Source organism: Sus scrofa, chromosome 1 (genome assembly GCF_054392235.1).
Source record: "Sus scrofa isolate SSC_HxYL_T2T_F1_AM1 chromosome 1, Sscrofa_HxYL_maternal_Yorkshire_Landrace_v2.0, whole genome shotgun sequence".
Classification (NCBI taxonomy): Eukaryota; Metazoa; Chordata; class Mammalia; order Artiodactyla; family Suidae; genus Sus; species Sus scrofa.
The window spans coordinates 80525039-80550574 of record NC_139383.1 but is presented as its reverse complement, the minus strand read 5'-3'; the positions used below and the strand labels follow the sequence as shown (position 1 = coordinate 80550574).

Here is a 25536-nt window from a genome sequence, read left to right as displayed (position 1 = left end):
TATTTGTTTGTTGTTTTTGCTGTTAAGTTGTATGAGTTGCTTGTATCATTTGGAGATTAAACGCTTGTTGGTTTCATCATATGAAACTATTTCTCACATTCTGTAGGTTGTCTTTTTGGGGTTTTTAATGGTTTCCTTTGCTGTGCAAAAGCTTGTAAGTTTAATTAGGTCCCATTGGTTTATTTTTGTTTTTATTTCTATTGGTTTAGCAGACTGACCTAAGAAAATATTTGTATGGTTGATGTCAGAGAATGTCTTGCCTATGTTCGCTTCTAGGAGTTTGTTGGTGTCTTGTTTTATGTTTAAGTCTTTAATCTATTTGGAGTTTATTTTTGTGCATGGCATGAGGGTGCATTCTAGTTTCATTGATTTACATACAGCTGTTCAATTTCCCCAGCACCACTTGCTGAAAAGACTGTTTTTTTCCCATTTTATATTCTTGCCTCCTTTGTCAAAGATTAATTGACCACAGGTATCTGGGTTTACTTCTGGGTTCTCTATTCTATTCCATTGGAAATAATGCCATTTGTAGCAACATGGATGGAACTAGAGACTCTTGTACTAAGTGAATAAGTCAGAAAGAGAAAGACAAATACCATCTGATATCATATATCTGGAATCTAAAAATGGTACAAATGAACCTATCTACAGAAAAGAAACAAACTCATGGATGTAGAGAACAGACTTGTGGTTGCCAAGAAGGAGGGGGAGGGTCTGGGAGTTTGGGGTTAGTAGATGAAATGGATAAGCAACGAGAAACTTATATCTCATCACTTGTGATGGAACACGATGGAGGATAAGGTGAAAAAAAGAATGTATATCGATATATGGCTGGGTCATTTTGCTGTGCAGCATAAATTGACATAACATTGTAAATCAACTATAATAAAAACAAAATTTAAAAAAAGAGTCACTATGTACAATGCACACTCCATATTCAGGGAAGTGAAATTAAGCTCAGTCTTTCGAAGGAAGGACTGTCAAAGAATTTGAGAACATATATTTAAAATTATCATAAAAGTAATCAGCACACAGATAGTATTTAAAGTCATAGGACTAGATGAGATCATCAAGGGAAATATGAGATAGAGAAATCCAAGATCTGATCTCCAGATCATACCAACAGAAAGAGGTCAAAGAGAAGAGAAGTAACAAATAAATGAGGTTTGCAGAGAGAGGGAGAGATGAAAGAATATAGTAGAAAAACAAGAAGACTGTAAGGTCCTCGAAGTTAAAAAAATAAAGTGTATTGTGCTCTAAGCCCTGTAATAGAATATACAATGAAGTCTGCTTTCTACTTTTTTATGTTTAGTTTACCTTTAACATTATTGCATAAATATTACATGTTGTAGCTATTTCTGGGCATTTTAAAATGTCATTTCATCCTCATAATAAATCAACAGGAAAAGCTTTATTATTCAGCATTTTAGAAAGAGACTTAGAGTATCTTAGATTGGAAATGCATGGTTCAGAGAGTTAAAATAACTTGCCCAAATTCACATAAGTAAACCGCAAAGCTCATAACTGAATTGTGGTCAGCCACAACCAAAACCCAAGTCCTAGCACCACTTTTCAAATATTCACTAAATTATAAGCACCTTTAAAATGGCCATTTCTTTCATTTACCATTACTTAGTTTATCACTTAGTTTGTTATTTTAGCCATAGAAACCATGTTAGTATTTATTAAAAATTGACCATAATCCATAAGAATTATGAAATAAATTCTTTATACATGAGGACATTTACTTCAAAATGCAAATTATATAAAAATAATATGTGGTAAACACAATAAAGCATGGTAATTCTTCAGCAACGTCAACTGCATTCAACTTTTCCTTTCCATTTCCATTGCTGCCTATTTTTACTTACCTATTAGTCATCTCCTTAGGCTCTTGTTTCCCTCCTCCTCAATAGGTACAACTAGATGTGTTAACTCTATACATAACAGTCATGTTAACCTCCTAAAACACAAATAGCCTGTCTTACTACTACTCAGAAAAGTTCAATGACTACATGGAGCCAAGTCTAGATCTCTAATTCTGGTGTTTCTTTCTAATCTCGTCTTCTGAGCCTGGCCTCCAGGGCACCCGGCCTATAAATATTTTATGCAGTCCTATCTCCATTTCTTGTTTTTTTCTTTCCCTTTCTGAAATGTTGACTATCTCTTCCAATCTTCCTCCAATGTAATCAGTCAATCCACATCTTGCCTGGGGCCATAAGGATCTCTCCATTCTCTGAATTCCTGATGCTACCAAGTTCTTACCACACTGCTTTGTATTCTGAAATTGCTGTGTGTCTGCATTTCTTTAACACTGATGTATAAGCTTCTTTTGGAAAAACACTATGTCGTCTGTATTTGTGAATCGTACAGCTTATAATATTATAGATGCTTGTACATAATAAATGCTTAGTATTAATTTATTATTAACTAATAAGTATTTTAAAATCCTTAAGTTTATGGTAAGTATTCTATATAGAATAATAGCAAATGCAGAGAGCTTACTCTACACCTTATCCTTTTCTAAGAGTTGTATGTATATTAACTCAAAGTGTTCTCTTTTAATTTTCTAAAACTGCTAAAAATGTCTAAAATTCACCTTGGGGAAAAGAAACTGTTGAATGTCCTAACTTGTGTATTTTAAACAACATTCATATCATGTTTATAGCATAAGCAAAGTACTGTACTGTGCTTCTGGCTTCCCCATCAGAGTACAGATAGTGAATATTGAAGTGAATGTGCTAGGTATCACCCAGTCTCCACAAACCATCATCCTTATCCCATCTACTTTAAATAAATATAACCACTGCCTTACATTCCAGTGTACATTTAGCATTGTTAGATAACTCTATTAAGCAGTGCATCTTTACATTGTGAATATGGGCCTAATTTAGTCAAATTATGTCTTCTATAATGCAAAGGGACCTCAAGTTTCTAAATCAATATAAAAAAATTACCCTATTTTGTTGATTGCAGTACCTGAATTAGGAATAATGCTAATTATACATACAGAATGGATCAAATAATATAATACCTATAGCATGAGGTTTAATCCTCTGAAGTTTGTTTTTATTTGACACAGACTTAAAATAACAGATTTCTGGAGTTCCCATCGTGGCGCAGTGGTTAACGAATCCCACTAGGAACCATGAGGTCGCGGGTTCGGTCCCTGCCCTTGCTCAGTGGGTTAATGATCCGGCGTTGCCGTGAGCTGTGGTGTAGGTCGCAGCCGCGGCTCGGATCCCGCGTTGCTGTGGCTCTGGCGTAGGCCGGTGGCTACAGCTCCGATTTAACCCCTAGCCTGGGAACCTCCATATGCCGCGGGAGCGGCCCAAGAAATAGCAACAACAGCAACAACAACAACAGACAAAAAGAGGCAAAAAGACAAAAAAAAAAAAAAAAAAAAAAAAAAAAACAGATTTCTAACATGCACTTTTTCTTGATGAAGAATAAGGCTGAGAATAGAAAATCAATCTATTTATCTTTACAATCATTTTTTTTTATCTTTACAATCTATTTATCAGATTGTAACCTATGGTCTTCTTTTTATACAATGCCCAAAAAAGGCTATTGATTTCTGCAGATCTAGCAGTTTCCAAAATGGAACATTTTATGAGTGATATCAAAGTAATACAAAAGTTCCAAAGTAAGATACCTGGAATTGGAAATCCTGATAAAGTGGAAACTGCTTTGCAGTTTCCTCGAGGCGCTCATTTAATAATGTTTCCTAGTACTTGGCAGATTCTCTTCCTCATCTCTGTCTCACTGAACCTGAATGCAAAGATAAATGAACCCATACCATACCCATCTCAAAAGGAAAGAGAAAGAAATGGCATTTCTGAGCTCAGCAAAGAATTGTGGCAGGGAGCTTCGGTGGGCTCCCCCAAACTCAGTCATGATGTTATCTCATGTGTGGATTTAATCAGAAGTCTACACGGAGTTTTAATTTAAAAGAAAGAACTACTACCTTCTTGAGCTATTATAAAGGAATGATTATCTAGTAGCATATTGTTCTCAACAAACCAGATGAAGTTTTAGTACATCCTTCCAAATCCCCTCATGATTTAATCTTGAATTGAGCAACATGGAACAAAAGAATCAATTTCCTTTTTAAGAAACAAATGTTTAATCATCACATTGGACCCAAGCCAACCTGCAAAATCCTCAGGACTGGCAAAAACACTAAAATAAAAACAAAAGGCACATTTTTTTTTTCAAAGATACTGCTAGCACTATCCAGTATTATTAAATCACTCAAGTTTGTCTTTGGCAAATCCAAGTACCCTATTTCTCTGTCCTTTTTCCACTTGCTATTCCTCGACTCCAGCATCTCACCTTAGGTTCCTAGAGTTTTCAAATCAATCCTTGAACCTCAATTGAAATATGTAGAGAAATAAGGTGAAGATATTTTCTAGAAAATGTCAATGGTATTATTTTTGCCAAGGTTTTTGTATTCCAAACTTAATTTTAAAGAAAACACCTCAGAGTACCCATTCTGTTCCAAATTCTGGGGAAAGACTGAAGAAGAGGCTTTAGGCCCTATATCTGGATTTTCACAATCTAGCAGAGGAAACAGAATTCTAACAGATGAGCAACCTACACTGAATTAGGGTTAAGACAGAACGATGATAAAAAGTACAGAGGAAAATAAGACATTTTACTCTTTTGGGGAGGTCAGGAATGCCTTGGAAGAATTACTGAGTGTAAGGTATTTGTGGGACTATCATCTTAAGGTACCAAGGAGGAACTGAGTATTTGGGTCTAGGACTCTGTAAAACATCAGAGCTGAAGATATTAATTGGAAAAGCATCTGTGTCATCTATCCTTAGATAACAGAGACATCGACAATTAGTTTGCAAAGCCTATAACTTGGACTAATAACCTCATAAGATGCTCTGGAGAAAATAAGGCTCCAGGATCCTATAAAATTAAAGAATATCATATGCTTTATCCTCTCCTTTGGAGATCTGTAAATGACATTAACATTTCTTTAAAGGAACTGGCAAGTCCCACAATTAGTCAAGATGTAGGAAGTGAACTAGAGGAAATACTTATTAAAGAAGCCAAGGAACAAGACATTTCAAGAAGATAAATATGAGTCTTGCATAAATCTTAGGAGAAATCCCAAAAGTTAAGAATTGGCAGGGAGAGTGTCTTACTCAGTTTGTTGTTCCACGACTCAGCAGAGACCATGACATATATTATGTATTCATTGAATATCTGGCAGATTGATCAGTGAGTAAAGAAATGCAGTAGGAAAAAAAGCAATTCCTCATACCATTCCATTCAACATTCTACTAAATGCCTATAAAGATAGAGAAAAAGACTGGCAGCAGGACAAAAAAAAAAATAAAATCAGATAAAAGAACATCGTTCAGTTTTAGAGAAAAATTTATAAAATGCATGGCATATAGTCTGGATTTGGAAGTGTATTCTTAGACTCTTTGGCAGTGGTTTTCAATGGGACAGAGGAAGAGCAATTTGCTCAAGGAATATTTAGCAACATCCGGAGACACTGTTGGTTATGACAACTTGGGCAGAGTCTGGCTACTTGCATCTACTGGGTAGAGACTAGGGAAACTGATAACTACCCTAAACAGCACAGGACAGCCCCCCACAGCAAGGAATCATCTAGTCCAAAATGTCAATGGCACCAATATTAAGAAATCCTGCTGCACAGTATGTGGTACAACAGCACATATAAAGCAGCAGGAGTCCAGATCAGGGGTAGGAAAAGTCTTCTATTTGCCCTCTGTTACCTGCCCTAAACACTGGCCATAAAAATTACCCAGACCAGAAAAACATGTGACTTTTTTCAGCTGCCAAAGAATCTTTTTTTTTAAACTAGCCGGAATCTGCCCATGCATCCATTCACAGGATGCATACTTAAAGCCATCAGAGGTACAAGTGGGAAAACACTGGCTGAAATGTTTTTCCCCTCAAGGAAAGAATTACTAAGTCCACCCTTTCTTGACTAATCACTATTAGAAACAAACATCCTAAGATCTGTGCAAATTAATCTGCCTTTGGTTCTAGAGCCAAAACATGGCAGTGCCTGCACCTGGGAGAAGAGCAGTCCAGGCTAATGAAATCGAAAACACCTTTTGGGAAATGCCAGGTCTGGATGAACCTCCATCTGTGCCCATTCTTGGGCAAACAGAAAAAAGAAAATAAAAAACAGTAGGAAAAAGGCAGAGTATAACAAACTATGCATGATGTCTTCAAAAACATCATGGAAGGAAGTGGCATCGGGAGTAAAGAGAGGGAAGACCCCTCTTTAGAGGATTGGATAAAGGCAGAGATGCAAAGAAATCTGACCAAAATAATGAGAGTATGCACAAAACCCCAGAGCAAGAGCAGAACTGAAATTCCCATCAGAGATGATAAAAATGGATGTGAACAAATCAAATTGGTAATAATGATGGCAGATTTGAGAAACCTTAAATCTAAAGGTAAAGGGCAGAAGTGAGAGTGGCAGGAAATTGTATAGATACAGAAAGGGAATAAAGATGCAACCCAAGAAAGTTCTTTTTGACATAACTAGAGGAATAGTATGACAGACTAATCTGCCTAACATGAAAAAAAGAAAACCAAATTTATAGACTAAAAAGCTTCACTAAATATCAGGCTGAAATAATAAAAAGACTCATTCTGGATAGATTGGAAATATGGGATTATAGAATAATATCTGAATACTAAAAACATTAAAGAGGAAGGGACTAGTTTGCCTATGGTTAGATGAAAGTCAGGGTGTGATTAGACTTCCTGAATCCTGAATAACACTAAATACCAAAGGAAAACAGAGCAGGATATATATAGCCTGTGAAATATAAATGCAATCTGTGAAAAATAATAAGAGAAAAATTGCTGAAACATAATTGTGGTGAGACACTTGTACTTACTCTATCAGTCTGTGACAAATTAAGCATATAAAAGAACTAGAATTTGATTCTAATTGATTAAAATACTATGTTCATATTTTAATAAATAAAATTGAATTAATATTATGGGTCAAGGAGTATGAACCTTTTCTGCCTCAAATATTACTGATTTTTTTATATATTATATATAATCTGAATATCTTCCCCCCCTTCTTACAATGACTTCACTTCCTCTTTTTTCCAGCTCAAATACAGTGTTGTTTTGGTCAACTGGTTCTCTGGACAACAACAAAAAAGTTCTGATGTGTAGCATTTGCCAATTTCCATGGAGTTGATATACCCACCATGGCCAATTTCAAGCTACAAAATGGTTTATCAACCAGCTGTCAAGATTCCTAAATATTTAATAACAGAGCTGGTAAGATCCAACTCCATCACCCCACTGAGAAATTTTACCTTCTCTGGTGAAGCCAGTCCTCAGTCACCACATTTCAGTATGGTTAGCTATGTGCATTCATGTTTTCGCCACCAGACTAGGAATCACTTGAGAGCAGGGACTGTAACAACAACAACAACAATAATAACACCATCATTTGTTTGCTAAAGAGGGGGAAATTTGGCTGAAAATCTTGAATCCTTGACCAAAAAAAAAAAGGCTACTGGCACTACAGATGGAAAACACTTGGGGGAAAAAAACAAAAAAACAAAAAACAAACAAACAAAAAAAAATAGCAAACGTTTTATTACCGGTGTTTGGTCTTGAAATTTGGGAAGGAATCCTAAGCTCCAATGAGCTAGAACAGACCCCAGATGAGTCACAGAAACTCTGTGAGTTGCTGGCTTATGTGAAAATGGGTCAAATATTTATATTTGCTCCATCTCCCTAAACACACACCTGAACTAAGTTTAGTATCTTTCTACATTAATAGTATGATGAAGCCATGAAAGATCATTTCCAGGCCTAAAGCAGCAAAGCCAACACACCTACCACGGTGCTCCCAGATGATAAAAATCCATGCTGATTACCAAGGGGCTTTCTGAAGAAGTTGAAAAAAAACATTTCCTCAAGGCGAAAAGGCTGTAGATCTCTGTGTGACAGTGACATAGGAGAGAAGCCAAAATCCCAACAAACCCAAAAGTCCATTCTGCAAATACCTGAGATTTCAAGTCCTTTGCTCATCCTACCCAGAAAACTCCAGACCTCTGCCCTCCAGAACCCTGGCATAGTGCCCTCTCTGAGGAATTCCTATTGCCCCTGAGATCAGAAACAGAGACAAAGCTCTAGGCAGGATGAAGGGACAACAGGTGTTGTGAGTGGAAAAGACCCCTGAATGCTCACAAGGGCGGAGTAAACTTTTTCTTAGAGGGCCAGATAGAAAATATTTCACACTTCAGACAATATCATCTGTGTTGGTAGAGGTTAATGCTGCACAGTTCCCTACTCATAACAATTAAATTCTCTTAAAATTTTCAATAGCACAAAGTCATAAAAGAGGAAATATTAATCATGATTTAGAACTTAAGTATTTTGATCATTTCACCATAAGCAAAAATTGAATAAGAACAACATAATTGCAAGAGTGAACATCCTTTTCAGCACTGAAGGACAGCAATATTTACTAATATGCTGCATTGTTAATCCAGCAATTTCTTGTTATATGAGAACCTTAAGTTATGTTCCATGTGAAATTCTAATTTTAATATGCAATCTGTGAGAACAAAAATTATTCAAATTAAACCTCATTTTGGACACAGGTTTAACATTTTGAGAACATGAGCCATTTTATCTATATTCAAAAAGTTCTCTGACACCAAGTCTGTATAGCTGAATTAACACTTGCAGCAGTCAATGCAGTGTTTTTGCAGTTGTCCTAACAACAAAATCAAATTGCTACATGGTCAATCAGCTGATCAATGCATAATTGATTGTGAAGATAACCAGAAATATCAGCTAATTTGTTACCTGTGTAGAGATATGGACAAAGTCATTGAGCAAATAGAAGCAAAGAAATTAAATGAATGTAATCATGTAATCAAAATCGTTCTTTTCAAAGGAACTATTTGGATGAATGAGACCTAAATTTTACTTAATTTTTTTTCCTCTTGGAAAATCTTGAGTCTTCATGTAAATCCTTAACATTTATTAACTACATCCAGCAAACTCTTATGCAGAACAAGGTTGAAATATGCTTTCCCTCAGCCCTCCCCCAATATCACCACTTTGCATCTATTACAGTAAAAATGAAGGTGTAAAATATCACGTTTTCTGGAATAGAAGCATACAGCAAAGTTATTTAACCAATTATTTTACATAAACAATACGGACCATATCAACAAACCACACAGAAAGAATAATAAAATAAAGCAGAGGGGCGAGGAAACTACAAAAGAAGGTGAATATCAAAACCAGCTTTTAAGAAAAAAAAAAAAAACTAAAAAGTAGACAAGAGCTTGAGAATACATCCTCAAATATAATTTAAAAGTTGTTTTATTTTTTTGGGGGGGAGGTGCAGGTGAAACATATGGAAGTTCCCAGGGCTAGGGGTCGAATCAGAGCTACAGCAACTCAGGGCAACACCAGATCCTTAACCCACTGAGCAAGGGCAGGGATCGAACCTGTATCCTCATGAATACTAGTCAGGTTTGTTTCCACTGAGCCACAATGAGAACTCCAAAAGTTGTTTTAAAAAAATACGTAATTTTGTATGTTTGTATGTGTATCTAACACATACACAAAATTAAATGACATTAAAATTATGCATTTGTTTACTTGTGTTTTATTTTATGTTATATAATTTTAAATGGGCAGATTATTGCCTCTTGAAGATAGAGCATACAGACACTCTGGCTGATTTTTTTTTAAACTTTACATCCAAAATATTTGTGGTCATGTATATGTGAACATATACTATAAAACTATAAAATGTTTATGGAATTAATATTAAGTACTAATGGAAAATGAGTTTATATGGCATTTGAACACTTTTTGTCCATTCATACGTTCATTTGGGCTTCACAGTCCTTTTCTGCAGGTCAATCCAGAGCTGGCATCAGTCATATTTAGAGATGAGGAACCTGGAGGGCGAATGTATGAGGTGACTTTGCTAAGGTCACACTAATAGCTAAAGGGTGAAACAGATACACGACCAAGGTGTTCTGACCTTTTCCACTGAACCATTCTGCTTTCCCCCACATCAACACTGAGATGTGAAAAATAAGTTATTTTGCAAATAGTTCTTTTTCCTGAAACTTGCTAAGAACTTATGTACACAGGTATAATGCACACGTTTATCAAGAAGAGTTAGACAATAAATTAAGCCACGCTAGTGTGTTGACTGTCTTTGGTTGTAGAACAATATGGAAACACACCCAGTCTCAGCCTCATTTGGGTACATATTTTAAGAACTTAATTGCCTGTTTGTCCAGACACACTGTGCTAACCACAGGGAAGGAAAACAGACCAGTTGATATGGGAGCAATAATTCCTTTTTGTTTTCAAACTGCAATGTAGAATTATCAATATTTAATGGGTGAGATGGATTGCTGCATATCCTTTCTTTAAATTAGGCTTTTCTCTTCTCTTCCTCTTTAGCTTGGTCCTGCCAAAAAGACAGTAAAACAAATAAAAATTTTAAAACACAAGCACAACAAGTCTAGATTTTTACTACCAGTGGGGTCTGTAGTTAATCAGCATGAAGAATGAGAAATAACTAAGGGAGACTTTCCAGTGACTTTAGAAAATGGGGAAATCTACGTTTCCTTCTAAAAACCTATGCTTTTGCTTCTAGGAGTTCCCATTGTGGCTCAGTGGTAACAAACCCAAATAGTATCCATGAGGATTTGGATTTGATCCCTGGCCTCACTCAGTGGGTTAAGGACCTGGCATTGCTGTGAGCTGTGGTGCAGGTCACAGTCGATCCTCATGACTGTGGCTCTGATGTAGGCTGGCAGCTGCAGCTCTGATTTGACCCCTAGCCCAGGAACTTCCATGTGCTGCAGGTACATACATACATATATACATACATACATACATACATACATATATACATACATACATACATACACACACACATACATACCTATGGTTTTGCTTCCATATCTAAATAGTGTTGGAAACATGATTCTAGAAAACAACTCAGCTGGGTTTGGCTCCACTGAGAAAGAAAGACATTCTACTTCTCCACCCTCTATAAATCCTTTACCAGTCTCCTTGAAAAGCAACTCATTTTCCACTTAAATCTTCATGATAATTCAGATAGTGCTCAAATAACTCAGAATGTCTGTTATCTGCCAGGCATTGTGATAGGCGTTCCTTATAGCTCATTATTATTTAACTATTCAAGTCTACCTTTCTTAATTTTACAAATTAATGAGAACATGTACAATCTTTCAGTATTACTCATGGCTTTTATCATCAGTGCTTCTCTACCATTTTTTTGTTGTTGTTTTGCTTCATATCAATATTTTGACATCTAATTTTTTTTTCAAATTTTAGTTACAATTTTTCAGGGGTTTTTTTTTTTTTTTGTCTTTTTTTTTAGGGCCACATCCATGGGCATATGGAAGTTCTCAGGCTAGTGGTCGAATGGGAGCTGCAGCTGCCGGCCTACACCACAGCCACAGCAGTGCATGATCTGAGCCATGTCTACAACCTACACCACAGGTCATGGAAATGCTGGATCCTTAACCCATTGACTGAGGCCAGGGATCAAATCCATGACCTCATGGATACTAGTTGGGTTTGTTACTGCTGAGCCACAATGGGAACCTCCTCAGTTTTTGTTATACAACAGACTCAATAAAAATGCTTTATAGACATTATCTTATTTCATCTTACTTAACTTTCCAAATCCATAAAGTAGGCATTCTTACCCTATTGTACAGGTGGGGAGAGTAAGGCTCTAATTTATCAGAGGTCACACATTCATTCAGCGACAAAGCTGGAACTCAAATGGAAGACTCTCTGATTTCAGAGCTCAGGTTTTTAACTTCTAGCCAATTCAGCATCTGATTTATTATATTTTTCTATACGTGGGAATAATCCATATTAATTTGGATTGAAAATAGTGCATACCTATGATGGGTATTCTTCTAATAGGTTATACAGAAGAGGAATAATTCATCTACCTTCCTTCCACACATGACTTCCCCATCATATCCTCTGCCCCAGCCATGGCCCATGACAATATCTTGATTTCTTTTCTACTGACACTGAAAAATGCATCATACTAACTAATACATTAGTTGGTGTAAACTCTGCACTCCCATGGAGAGAGATGGGAAAAAAAATTTCTCCCTGTCAAGCTAAATCATATTTCAATTAGTACATGTAGTAGATGTCGAGAAATTAAGATTCTTTCTTATTTCTCCCATTTTCTTTCTCTTCCCTTAAATCTTGGCTAGCCTACTGCTTTGGCCAATAGAGTACCCAAACAGGCAGGCTTTGCTGTTTCTAGCCCCAGCCTTTAAGAGAACAGTTGCTTCTGCCTTGGTCTCTCAAAGCCCTGAGTCATCAGGGAAGAAATCTATCTTCTCAAAGAACCTTCATGGAAAGGTCTTGAGATGACATGAAAAGAGACATAGGCTCATTAGAACCTAGTGTCCACCCATCTCCAGCAAGGGTCCAGGCATGGAGCTTCTTAAATCACATTCCCAGGAGACAGACTCTGAGATCTGAGATTTGTGTGTAGGAGGTTATTGGGATGTTTGCTCAAGAACAATAGCTAGAAATGAACATAAGCAAGTTGGGCAGAGGGAGAAGCTGAACTGTGACATGGTTGCATCAGGTGAGCTTTGAAGCTAGGATGGCCCTTGAAGAGAGTCTTGTCTTGACTCAAAGAGGCAGAGCTTTTATGCTGCAGCCTGGAGAAGTCATTGGAAGCAGGATCTGCCCACCCATGCAGAAGACGGTATGCCCTTGGACAGGAAGGTTCAGTCCTGTCGAGTTCTGGGCAGTGTATCACAGTATCCACTAAAGGAGTGTCAATGAAAAACATTAGTTAATTGATTGACATTAATTCATGGAGATTTCAAAAGGGAAAACACTCCAACAGAAAAGTTTTTTCCCCTTAACTCAGCTAGACCATCAGAACCAAAAGAGCTTAATAGTACAAAATGTGAAAGCAAGCACTGTCTTATTCCAATTTTTTAAAGTATAAGCAATACTGAGTGTGAGTCCAAAGAAACTATTTGTCAGCCATGGGATCTCAGGCAAATCACTTAACACAGTAATAGATTGAGTTTATTATTGTGCCAAGAACAGAGCATCGGAGATACACAGAGGAAAAACCTTAGGAAGATCAGGGAAGTAAAGTCAATGGCCTTGTCAGAGCTTCAGAGGTCTCATTTATAAAAGGGAGGCAATCCCATCTGCCTAAATTGTATACTAGATTTTTGTCAGCAGTTAATAATTGATGTGCATTAAATTCTACAAAAAATTGTAAAGGACAATAGAAAGTTAAGCAGTAGTAGTATTAGTATTTTTCTTTCTGTCAAAGAACTGATCCAAAAAATTCAATCAAAGTGAGTGTGTATTTGTATTTATTATATTAAGCATCTACTTGAAAATAGCGGCTAAATGTCAGTTTATAAAAAATGAAAAGACTTCTTTATATAGCTTTTTATTTAGAAGTCTACACAAATCAGTTTTTATTGTTCTTCCTTTTCTAAAATGGTATAGTCTTTTTAAATAGGTGGTGCTAGCATGAAAGTTATATAATGTTTTTGCAAAATGTTCCAATTAAAATTGACAAGATTCTTCTTGCAAAACCTATTCCAGTATTCCTTTTCTGACACCTACAGTCTTCAAAACAGTTCTAGTAAAGAGGTAGGAAAGTCAGGAGTTCCCGTCGTGGCGCAGTGGTTAATGAATCCGACTAGAACCATGAGGTTGCGGGTTCGATCCCTGCCCTTGCTCAGTGGGTTAACGATCCAGCGTTGCCGTGAGCTGTGGTGTAGGTTGCAGACGTGGCTCGAATCCCGCGTTGCTATGGCTCTGGCGTAGGCCGGTGGCTACAGCTCCGATTCGACCCCTAGCCTGGGAACCTCCATATGCCGCAGGAGCGACCCAAGAAATAGCAAAAAGACAAAAAAAAAAAAAAAAAAAAAAAAAAAGAGGTAGGAAAGTCAAATTAATATCAATATACTAGGAATATCTTGCTCAAAATCCTTCCAATCCAAGATTCCTTTTTTTAGATTTTGGCTCCATTTTTGTCCAAATAGGATATATAGAAAGAATCAGTTAAAGAAGTATATAGACAAAAAAAAAAAAAAATAAGATCAAGTCTGTGTTAAACTAATAAGAAAACCTTTATTCCATCAGCCTCTGATTTCCCAGACAACTTATGAAGCAGGGATCAGAAAATAGGCTGCACATAGTTTTGCTGTCAAAACTGGAGAAGAAATTGTTTTCTTAACAAATTAATTTTCAATTTCAAATGGCCTAAAGCAGCCCAAAGCCCTTGTTCCACTTTTAATTTATATTAAATTAGTAGATGCAGCCCTTGATGAAGTGGGAGCTTTCTTTTTAGTCACAGTAAGAAGAAAGCTATTACTTTGCTCTGGGTCAGTGTTCCTCTTTTGTTTTCATAAAATGCCCTTAAAAAGACACTGAGCCTGTTTTCTCTTGTTGCCATTAATCATCAAGAACATAGTTTTGCAATGACTTAAACTAAAGTGAAATGACTCCACTCAAGAGCACTACTCATTTCATTATTTAACAGACTTTTTCACCTGTTTAGTTAAGCAATGAGATTTTACTTATTCAAAATTTCGCATATTTATTGAGGTGTTTGAATTAATTATTTTTGTTTCCAAAACAGAGATGGATTATCAGATCAAAATGACCTCTTAATTATGTGGTCCAGAACCTAAACATCTCAACTAAATATATATGTTCAACTCCTGATAAGATAATAACCAATATTTTTTTAAAATGTGGCATTCTCAGCAGCCCACCTCTATTTGATTGGAAAAATCCTGAAACTGAGCAGAAACTCAAATCGAGCTCTTACATGTTCACAAGAGCATGGACCTGTGGTCTGTGCAGCTGGCGGCTAAAGGATCCAGTTTCCCTTGATTCAACAACACAGTGTTGGCTTTCAGGGCACTCATCAGAGAATTGTACCAAGAACTGACTTCCTTCCAGCACTTGCCAGAGACCCACTTAAGACAATGAATGTTTGATACAAATGGGATAAGGGACATTGTAATTATCCATAACTACTGGAGGCTGTAAACACAATACCTTTATCAACAGCTACCCAGAAGCTTATCAAGAGTTTACAGAAACAAATACTTTCGCTTTCTCTTGTTAGAAGTAAAAACTTATTCAGACTTTCTCTTGGGCATTAACAACATGAACAAAAATGGAAATACACCTTTGATTTGACCTAAAAACTGCATGTTTCAGTATGTACTCTAAGAAAATGATTTGCCTTTACACAAAGTTGCATGGATGCTGACTGAAACACTTTTATGGCACAGATAAATTGGAAATGAGCTTAATACATATAGACAGAAGAATATTAAGTATGACATAGCAATACAGTGAAATACCATGAAGCCACTAGAAAGACCAAGGTAGCTTTCTCTATATATACAGTGGAGATCGATTGCCAAGTTAAAAACTGTGAAAAAGCAAGCATAATTTGATTTTCTTCTTATTTCTTTAAATGTATATAAACCTGCATGTACATTTTAAAAAGTGTATAACTATAAATATAGTCATTCAATAGAAACTCCTGTACTTTAGATATTATATATTTCTGTGTTTTTAACTTTTTACAATAAGGCTACATTGTTTTCTTATTTGGGGAAAAAAATAATTTACTCTTTATGAAAATATTCTTTTTTTTTTTTTTTTTTGTCTTTTTGCTATTTCTTGGGTCGCTCCTGCGGCATATGGAGGTTCCCAGGCTAGGGGTCCAATCGGAGCCGTAGCCACCGGCCTACGCCAGAGCCACAGCAACGCAGGATCTGAGCCGCGTCTGTGACCTACACCACAGCTCATGGCAACGCCGAATCGCCAACCCACTGAGCAAGGGCAGGGACCGAACCCGCAACCTCATGGTTCCTAGTCGGATTCGTTAACCACTGCGCCACGACGGGAACTCCATGAAAATATTCTGAATGAAACCAGATTGTACCATATTACCTTAGTTCTCACTTAACTTGTAGAGTTTTAACTGAATGTTAAATGCCCACAATTATTAAAAAGGATTATACAAGAAAATTTGAACAAAATTTCTAAGCTAAACTGTAGTAAATCACAATAACTATTGCTATAATCTAGTAATGTGCTAAGTGCCTTACATATATTTTAATATTCAGAACTATTTAAAAGAGAGATTATCATGAAGGTAGTATGAACAAAGGTACTGTTTTTATTTATACCATACAAAGGGGCAAATTAATAATTAGACGTATTGAGTAACTTGTACCAATTGGCAGTAGAAGTGAAAGACTAAATACGTCGAACTCTATAGCCCATGGCTTTAACTTCCGTGTTAGATGATTTTACTATTTTATTCCATGAAGCCCATGGCCAGGTAAACTACTGTCGTTCTTTGCATTCCAGATATGGCATATTTAAAACAAGAATCCAAGACTTCCCATTGTGGATTAGCGGAAATGAATCAGACTAGGAACCATAAGGTTGCAGGTTCAATCCCTGGCCTCGCTCAGTGGGTTAAGGATTCGGCGTTGCCGTGAGCTGTGGTGTAGGCTGAAGAAGCGGCTGGGTTCTGGTGTTGCTGTGGCTCTGGCCTAGGCCAGTGGCTACAGCTCCGATTAGACCCCTAGCTGGGAATCTCCATATGCCACAGGTGCAGCCCTAAAAAAGCTAAAAATCAATCAATCAATCAATCAGGGATCCAGGGCTTCAAAAAATTTGAAAGAGCTGCAGGAAAAAGGTCAGAGAAGTCTCCACAAATTTTTAAGTCAGAAGGTCAGAAGCAGGTGGCTCTTAACAGCTCACAGAAGCTTCTGCCTTTCTCAAAAGTCTCTGGAAAGTGTCCATCAACTGCTTCATCTGTAGTAGGATAGCAGGTGCTTCTCAAGAGCTTGTTGGGAAGGCTCCATGACATTTCAAGTCTGTTCAGCATCTAGCTGCAACTGCCTCTGCGGGAAACTGGCTGCTTCTTCACCCTCAGTCTCATCCAGGGCCTCTCATTGGCAAACTCTGAACTGAAGCTACACAGAACAAGGGATTCTGGAAAATATATTCCCCAGCTTCTCTACAATATAGTAGTGACATTAGAAAAGGGAAGTGGAATACTGAGTTGACAACAGACTATCCAAAACCATTGATTTACCATTGTGTCAGTGCAGCTATCTATATCTATGTAAGTATGTATGGCTATATAGATACACACCTATACTTTAGGTGTATATATAGGCAGTATGGTATAACACCTAAGAATACTGGAGTTCCTATCATGGCTCAGCAGAAATGAATCTGACTGGTAGCCACGAGGACTCACGTTTAACCCCTGGCCTTGCTCAGTGAATTAAAGGTCCAATGTTGCCCTGAGCTGTGGTGTAGGTCACAAATGCAGCTCAGATCTGGTGTTACTGTGGCTGGGGTGTAGGCCAGCGGCTACAGCTCCAATTTGACTCCAAGCCTGGGAACCTCCATATGAGACAGGTGTGGCCCTAAGAAGGACAAAAAAAGAAACAGTTAAGAATATTGACTCTTAAGCCAGATGGGTTGTGCTCAAATTCTGGTTCCCTCACTTATTTACTGAGTTTAAACAAGTTGCTTAATCTCTTGATGCCTCTTTTTTTCTATCTTTAAAATGGGAATAATAGTATTACCTGCTTCATTAGATTATTATTAGGGTTACATATAAATTATATGTAGCTTACAATATTGCCTGGTACATAACCGTGCTATATGATGCCTTAATCATTATTATTGTATTTGTTAACTGACATCACAAAAGTCTTTTAGAATGCAGTGTCAGGGGAATGTTCATTTTTTGAGACAATGTGAATCAAAATCTGATACTCTGCTTTGTTTTTGTTGACCTTCAGAAATAAATTTGGCACATGTTCAAAATAACCAACTCATGCCACTTTCAGATATATCTATTTACTAACTACTCTTGATAGATTTTTCATTCTGAATTTTATTCTCCATTTGTAACATTTATATATTCAATTTGGAAAATGGAAATATAAATATAAAGAGACATTTAAGAAAAAACAGAAGAAATAAAGGAGAAAGAGAGCTTGCTCTTATACTCTGTATTGTTTTATTTCCCCCACTTAATATTAGGTTCTTCATTAGACTTTTACTTTAAATTTATTTCAATTATTATTGATGATTATTGGATAATTCATTTATGAGAGGTTTCTATATTTTCTACTAGAGAGCTTCCCAACTTTTCTCAGGAAACTCTTCAATCACAATTGAAAACATTTTTTAAGTCTTGCTACATTTCTACAATTCCCCCTTGAGTAAGAAACAAAGTTGCCCAAATGGTGATTCTATTATTACTTTTCTGAGGAATCTCCACACTGTTTTCCACAGTGGTTGCACCAATTTACATTCCCACCAACAGTGTAATATGGTTCGCATTTCTCCACACCCTCTCCAGCATTTATTGTTTGTAAACTTTTTGATGATGGCCATTCTGATCAGTGTAAGGTTGTACCCCATAGTGATTCTGATTTGCATTTCTCTAGTAATTAGTGATGTTGAACATCTTTTCATGTATTTTTTTGACCATCTGTATGTCTTCTTTGGAGAACTGTTTGTTTAGATCTCCTGCCCATTTTTTGATGGAATTGTTTGGGTTTTTTTGGTATTGAGCTGTTTATAAATTTTGGAGATGAATCCCTTTTCAGTTGCTTCATTTGCAAATATTTCCTCCCATCCTGTTGGTTGTCTTTTTGTTTTGTTTAGGGTCTCCTTTGCTGTGCAGAAACTTTTAAGTTTAATTAAATCCCATTTGTTTATTTTTGGTTTTATTGTCATTACTCTAGGAGGTGGATCTGAGAAGATATTGCTGTGGTTTATGTTGGAGAGTGTATGGCCTATGTTTGGGCATCTATCCAGAGAAAACCATGCCTCAAAAAGATACATGTACTCCAATGTTCATTTCAGCACTATATACAATAACCAAGACATGGAAAGAACCTAAATGTCCATCGATCAAAAAGCTGTGGTATATATACACAATGGAATATTACTCAGCCATTGAAAGGAAAGAAATAATGGCTTTTGCAGCAACATGGATGGACCTAGAAATTATCATGCTAAGGGAAATTAGTCAGTGAGACAACAACATCATATGCTACCACTTATATGTGGAATCTAAAAAAAAAAAAAAAGGACACAATGAACTTATTTGTAAAACAGATACTAACTCACAGACTTTGAAAAACTTAAGTTTTCCAAAGGAGGCAGGTTGTGGGGTGGGGGAATGAATGCACTGGGGGTTTGGGATGGAAATGCTGTAAAATTGGGTTGTTATTATTGTTGTACACCTATAAATGTAATAAAATTCTTTGAGTAATTAAAAAAAGGAAACAAAGTTGCCCATGTGAGAAACAGAAACCAAAAGCAAACCACTACATGAAATTTTGAGCATCTATCCTGTTATTTGTTAGAACCATGGATTATTTTCACCATCCAATGTGTCTTCAAATATTTGATGGTTCTTTGAGCAGTAAATGGACTTAACTCTGTTTTCAACTTCTGAAGTTGAATTTCCCTTTTACTTGAGGTGTCTCCAATTCCCCTTAAAAAAGAATTTCGGGTATGACATAGCATACTTTAAAGGTCAGATGATCTTCAACCTACCTCTCCTATTTACTGAAAAATATCCATTCTTGTTATCTCTCTCCTTAAAGCCCTGTACATGAATTTTGTAAATTCCACACAGCTTACACTTTCACATCAGACCATTTCAAACATACCCTATAAATTTGGTGACAAGTCACATATCCATTTTCTCATGATGTGTTAATAAACCTGCAGACAGATTTCACTTTTATGTAGTTTTGAAAGATTAGGTAAATGGTGGTAACATCTCCCCAGACACAGAATATCTAGATAGGATTACTTCTAACTCAAGCTGTCAGTTTATCCATAAAACTCAAAAAGAATCAAGAGAGTAATAAATGTAGTTTCCATGTCCTTTGAAATCATGAGACGTTCTTCTCTTTTGACAAGCTTGATAATGGATTTTTGAATGCATGGGGGAAAATTGCTGACATTTAAAAAATCTATACCACTAACACTCATAAATGCAGTTTTCAAATATACAATTGTTCCACCTGCCACAACAACATTTAACATTTATAAAAATTTAAAGGATTAAAAAATATCTTCCTCTTTTCTTTGAATAGCCCAACTTAGTAGATACATACATACATATACATTAATTCTTCATTTACATTTACATTATTGAGAGAGAATAATATTAAAACCAGTCTAAAGAGGGAACCTTAATTTCCATATTATTTTCATTGAGCTCATGTTTCAGTCTCATAGAGAGCCTAACCTACCCCATGCTCATTTTATGACTATGGAAAAGGCCAAAAGGGGATGATGCAAAAGTTAACATCCTAAGAAGTAATGTGTCATTGTCCTTAACCTCTTTGAAGTCTTTGACTCCAATATTAATCAAATGCCAAAAACATCAACAGGTCCCATTTGAAAATGGAAGAGAGGCGACTAGTTCAAGATCCCTGTGAACCCAGCCCCTGCCCAGCTCAGAGAAGTGAGAAGAGTGTTCAGGGTTCAAGATCCCAGGAGCAAGACCTCAGCTCTTCATGCTTTCCTGAAGCTCCAGCTGCATTACTGTTTGAGCAGTTATGTCAGGTGAAATTCAGGGTCCTATGTATTCTGATGGAATACTACTCAGCCGTAAAAAGAATAATGCCACTTGCAGCAACATGGATGGAACTAGAAACTCTCATACAAAGTGAAGTAAGTTGAAAGAGAAAGACAAATACCATACGACATCAATGATATCTGGAATCTAATATACGGCATACATGAAACTTTCCACAGAAAAGAAACTCATTGACTTGGAGAACAGACTTCTTGTTGCCAAGGGGGAGGGGGAAGGAGTGGGATAGACTGGGAATTTAGGGTTAACAGATGCAAACTATTGCCTTTGGAATCGATAAGCAATGAGATCCTGCTGTATAGCACTGGGAACTATATCTAGTCACTTATGATGGAGCATGATGGGGAATAATGTAAGAAAAAGAAAATATATATAATGCCATTTGCAGCAACATGGATGGAACTAGAGAATCTCATACTGAGCGAAATGAGCCAGAAAGACAAAGACAAATACCATATGATATCACTTATAACTGGAATCTAATATCCAGCACAAATGAACATCTCCTCAGAAAAGAAAATCATGGACTTGGAGAAAAGACTTGTGGCTGCCTGATGGGAGGGGAAGGGAGTGGGAGGGATCAGGAGCTTGGGTTTATCAGACACAACTTAGAATAGATTTACAAGGAGATCCTGCTGAATAGCATTGAGAACTATGTCCAGACACTCATGTTGCAACAGAACAAAGGGTGGGGAAAAAAATGTAATTGTAATGTATACATGTAAGGATAACTTGATCCCATTGCTGTACAGTGGAAAAAATAAAAAAAATAAATAAATTAAAATTTTAAAAAAATGCATGGATTCCCCCCCCAAAAAAAGAAAATATATATGTATGACTGAGTCATTTTGCTGTACAGTAGAAATTGACAGAACATTGTAAACCAGCTATAATGGAAAAAAAGAAAAATCATTTAAAAATTTAAAAGATAAAACATTACCATGAGCTTCTTTTTCATAGGTCATATCACAGGTTACAATTTCATATTTTTTTTTTTTGTCTTTTTGTTGTTGTTGTTGTTGCTATTTCTTGGGCCGCACCCGCGGCATATGGAGGTTCCCAGGCTAGGGGTCTAATCGGAGCTGCAGCCACCGGCCTACGCCAGAGCCACAGCAACGCGGGATCCGAGCCGCGTCTGCAACCTACACCACAGCTCACGGCAACGCCGGATCGTTAACCCACTGAGCAAGGGCAGGGATCGAACCCGCAACCTCATGGTTCCTAGTCGGATTCGTTAACCACTGCGCCACAACGGGAACTCCCACAATTTCATATTTACAGCAGTTTGCTTTTATTTCTCAGACTCTCTCTAGCTCCCAGTACAGCCTAGCCTTACTCATGAATATTTACTGAATGAAGATATGTGACCTGGTAAAGTTTATGGGGCGTCAATTTGCATTCACACCTGCTCCTATTAAAGTAGTTCTTATTTTAAGTTTTGTACCAAACTAGCTGGCTAATTATACTGTGCTTAGGAAATCTATTTGTCCTTGATTATAAACTAGTATGTTCCTTCTTTCTTCCAAGGAAATATGAATGAGCAGCTAACTTGCCTTGAAGGCATTTACCTGAAATATCAAAAGGAAGAATATTTCTGACTGTTTCACTACTTAATCTCCAAGGTGGGATGAATCACCCAACGCCATTTCTTTTGCTAAATTCATGTGTTACAAAGTGACAACCCGGCATCAAGTCATGGTTCTAGTGTGCTTGCAACAGTTAAGACACACATTCTAGTGACTTTTTTGTTTTCCCCCTTTTCTCCCTTTAACATGATGATAATCAGAACAAATTGATTTTGTTTCTCAGATTGCTAAAAATCCTCCCAACACTTTCTTCAACACCGGTGCTGAATAAATCATTGTAATGTTACCCTGAAGTGAATTGAAAATTAATTTACACAACCAAGATGATCCTCCTAATAACAGGGTACATGGAATGGGGAAATTGGAAATCATTACCCAGCAAACATTATCTGCATTATTTTTGTAGCTGCTTTAGATTGCATTGTAATAGAAAATTAGGAGACCGGCTGTGAAGAAGTTTAAGAGGGTCCCCTGAAGAGCGTCTGCTTTAAAATTGATTCTTTAAGAAAGCATTAAAAGCTATTGGAATTGATTGCCTGCTAATATAAAGGAAAAACTCTTTGCCACCATTTGAGTTAAAAAAGAGCATCTTCATTCATGCATGTTATTAAAACTACTGGCCTGAAGGCCCCTGTAGAAAGATAAAGGATATGGATGGGATATTAAAACAGCAATCTTTACCTTATCTGGGATTTAAACTTAATATGTTGCTTTTATTAATTTAGCAGGAACCATTAGTTAGGATGTCAAAGAGTGGATTTACAATTAAAATGCTGTAGAATGGTACTATCTTTAATAAACAATGGACCAGGAATTCTTCATTAATCTTCCAAGCATGAGGCACACCCCTGCAAAGAATAAATCCTGAATTTACAGTTTTCTTTATTGCTAAGTTTTCTGTGCAGCAGCAATAAAAGTCATAGCTGATAACACTCCTGATTAGCTCTTGAAGCTTCCCCTGAAATGGGGTAATGACCAATCAGACCCCAGCAGTTGTCCAGATAGAAAACAGCATTCACCATCTTAAAAAGATGTCTTTAGAGCTTAGAAAGGTTTCCATGGGACGGACTCAGTGGGCTATTGTTCGAGAAATGATATTGTAGACAGATTATACAAACACATAAGCAAACCCAATAGGGTGCCTTAACACTAAACGATTTTCTTTTTATAGCCTTTTGATTTTTACCACATTCAGTGGGAAATGGCCTTGTCTCTTTTAATACATGATAAGTAGAACTACTTAACAGCAAGCAATAATGAGTAAGAAATGCCTTTTCAAATACAATATATTACCTTTTTCTTTAAAAGTTATCTCAGAATTTAGTTAAACTTCACCCTCATCTCAATCACTTTGTTATCATTCTTCCTCTCTTTTAATGGACTGCAAATAATTTCTGCACTGATGAACTATCTCAGCAAATGTTTTGTAGGGAAATAGTAGTAAAGGTATAGCACATGTAAATGAAAACTGCATTCTAGAAGGAAAATTCCACCCAGTACCACCTTGGATCCTCCCTCTTAGTGCCATCATTGCCAGTATCCCTGATGATACTGCAGAAAACAGCTTTGCAATGAGGCCCTTTGGGTATCTCAGGAACCCTTTGGAGCTCATTGAAATGGGCCTGCCCACCCACATTATACTGAAATATGAATTATTCTGACTAGCCTGGCAACACATTTCTCATATATCAGTTACAGCTATTAACATGAAACCTAAAGTGTTGTTTGTTTGTTTTTTGCTTTGTAGGGCTGCACCCTTGGCATATGGAGGTTCCCAGGCTAGGGGTCTAATCAGAGCTACAGCTGCCAGCCTATGCCAGAGCCATGGCAACGCCAGAACCGAGCCATGTCTGCAAACTACCCCACAGCTAATGGCAATGCCAGATCCTTAACCCACTGAGCAAGGCCAGAGATAGAACACACAACCTCATGGTTCCTAGTTGGATTCGTTTCCGCTGAACCATGACGGGAACTCCATAAAGTGCTATTCGAATTAAACACCAGAACAATGCTTTATTAAATCATATTTATCAAAATCGATTCCTTAATAAGATTTCCTATATCTCTTTTATTAATATGTTATTTTTGTTGATTAGTAGGAACCATTTTTATATGCCCTGGTTTACTTGGGACATCCCCATCAAGACCTGTGACTTGCAGTAATTATTAAGACCCACCTTCACTCTCAAAACTGTCCTGATTTAAAGGATAAATTCTATCCCTACTCTATACATAATTTCTGAAATATATAAGTTTTAGGTCACTTGTAATAGAACCCAGAGTCATTTTTGTTGTAAGAGTTAAGGTCAAAGTTAAAATAAAAAAGATGAATGCTTTCAAAATAAACTTCAATTTCTCTGCCACCCATAAAACTCCTTAGCATTTTTAGATTATAGAAGTCCTGTATGAGTTAAAAGATTTTAATGACTAAAATAAGTGAAACTTCTCCATAAACTTGCTCCACAAAGGCAAGCACTGTTAACAGGTCTTTGTCAATAGATACAAAAACAGAGGTATGTTAGTTTCCAAAATGGAATAATACTGTTAAACCAGTCTTTTCACTCAGTTGTAGAAACCAGAAAGAAAAGATGTCTTACATAGCAAACTATCTTATTGCTTTATTATGCCTCCCAATTCTGTTGATAAAAGGCAAAGAACAAAATAGCATGTGTTTATAGAAAGTAAAGGAAACCTGCATAGCATCTGGCAACCCCAGCAGTACATATATCTCTCTAGATCCACTTCTTTTGTGTCCAGGTTCCTGAGCTCCTGTAAGTTTTCTTACTTAAATTATTTAGCAATAGTGACATTATTAAACACCACAACAAAACAAAAGTGAAGAAGGACAAAAAACTTCCAAAATCAACAGTCATGTTGAAACTGAAAGGTCTATTTATTACATGGATGTTATGTGCCAGTGCATACTATAAATAATTGATATAGGTTTGTTATTGTTTATGATAAAGATAATTATATTGTGAAATATAAACAAGCAGTAGAAGAAGTTATTAAAAACAATAAACATTAACATTATCTTTATTAATATTAATATATTATTGATTTGTATCTTTTTGCAAATATAATATAGTAAGTATCTGTATAAAATTACTCTTTGCATGAGCTTTGGAATTTTCTTCTGTCATAAAAGTTCTCACTAGTTAGAATTTGGAAGTTTCTATTCCAACCAATATGCTAGCACAGGTAACT

The 25536-nt window shown here is 36.5% G+C and overlaps 1 protein-coding gene across 14 annotated transcripts in view; it reads right to left on the bottom strand.

The window, feature by feature from the left end:
- LOC146406165 (uncharacterized) overlaps positions 1–25536 on the bottom strand; it is an 888277-nt gene that overhangs the window by 755667 nt on the left and 107074 nt on the right. For 11 of the 14 annotated variants that reach the window (XR_014807397.1, XM_084963663.1, XM_084963630.1 and 8 more), the window contains one exon: positions 7338–7438. The exons of the other annotated variants lie outside the window; for them this stretch is intronic. The gene's annotated coding sequence lies outside the window, so the exon portion shown is untranslated. The remainder of the gene's footprint in view (positions 1–7337; positions 7439–25536) is intronic. 14 annotated transcript variants of the gene reach the window in all.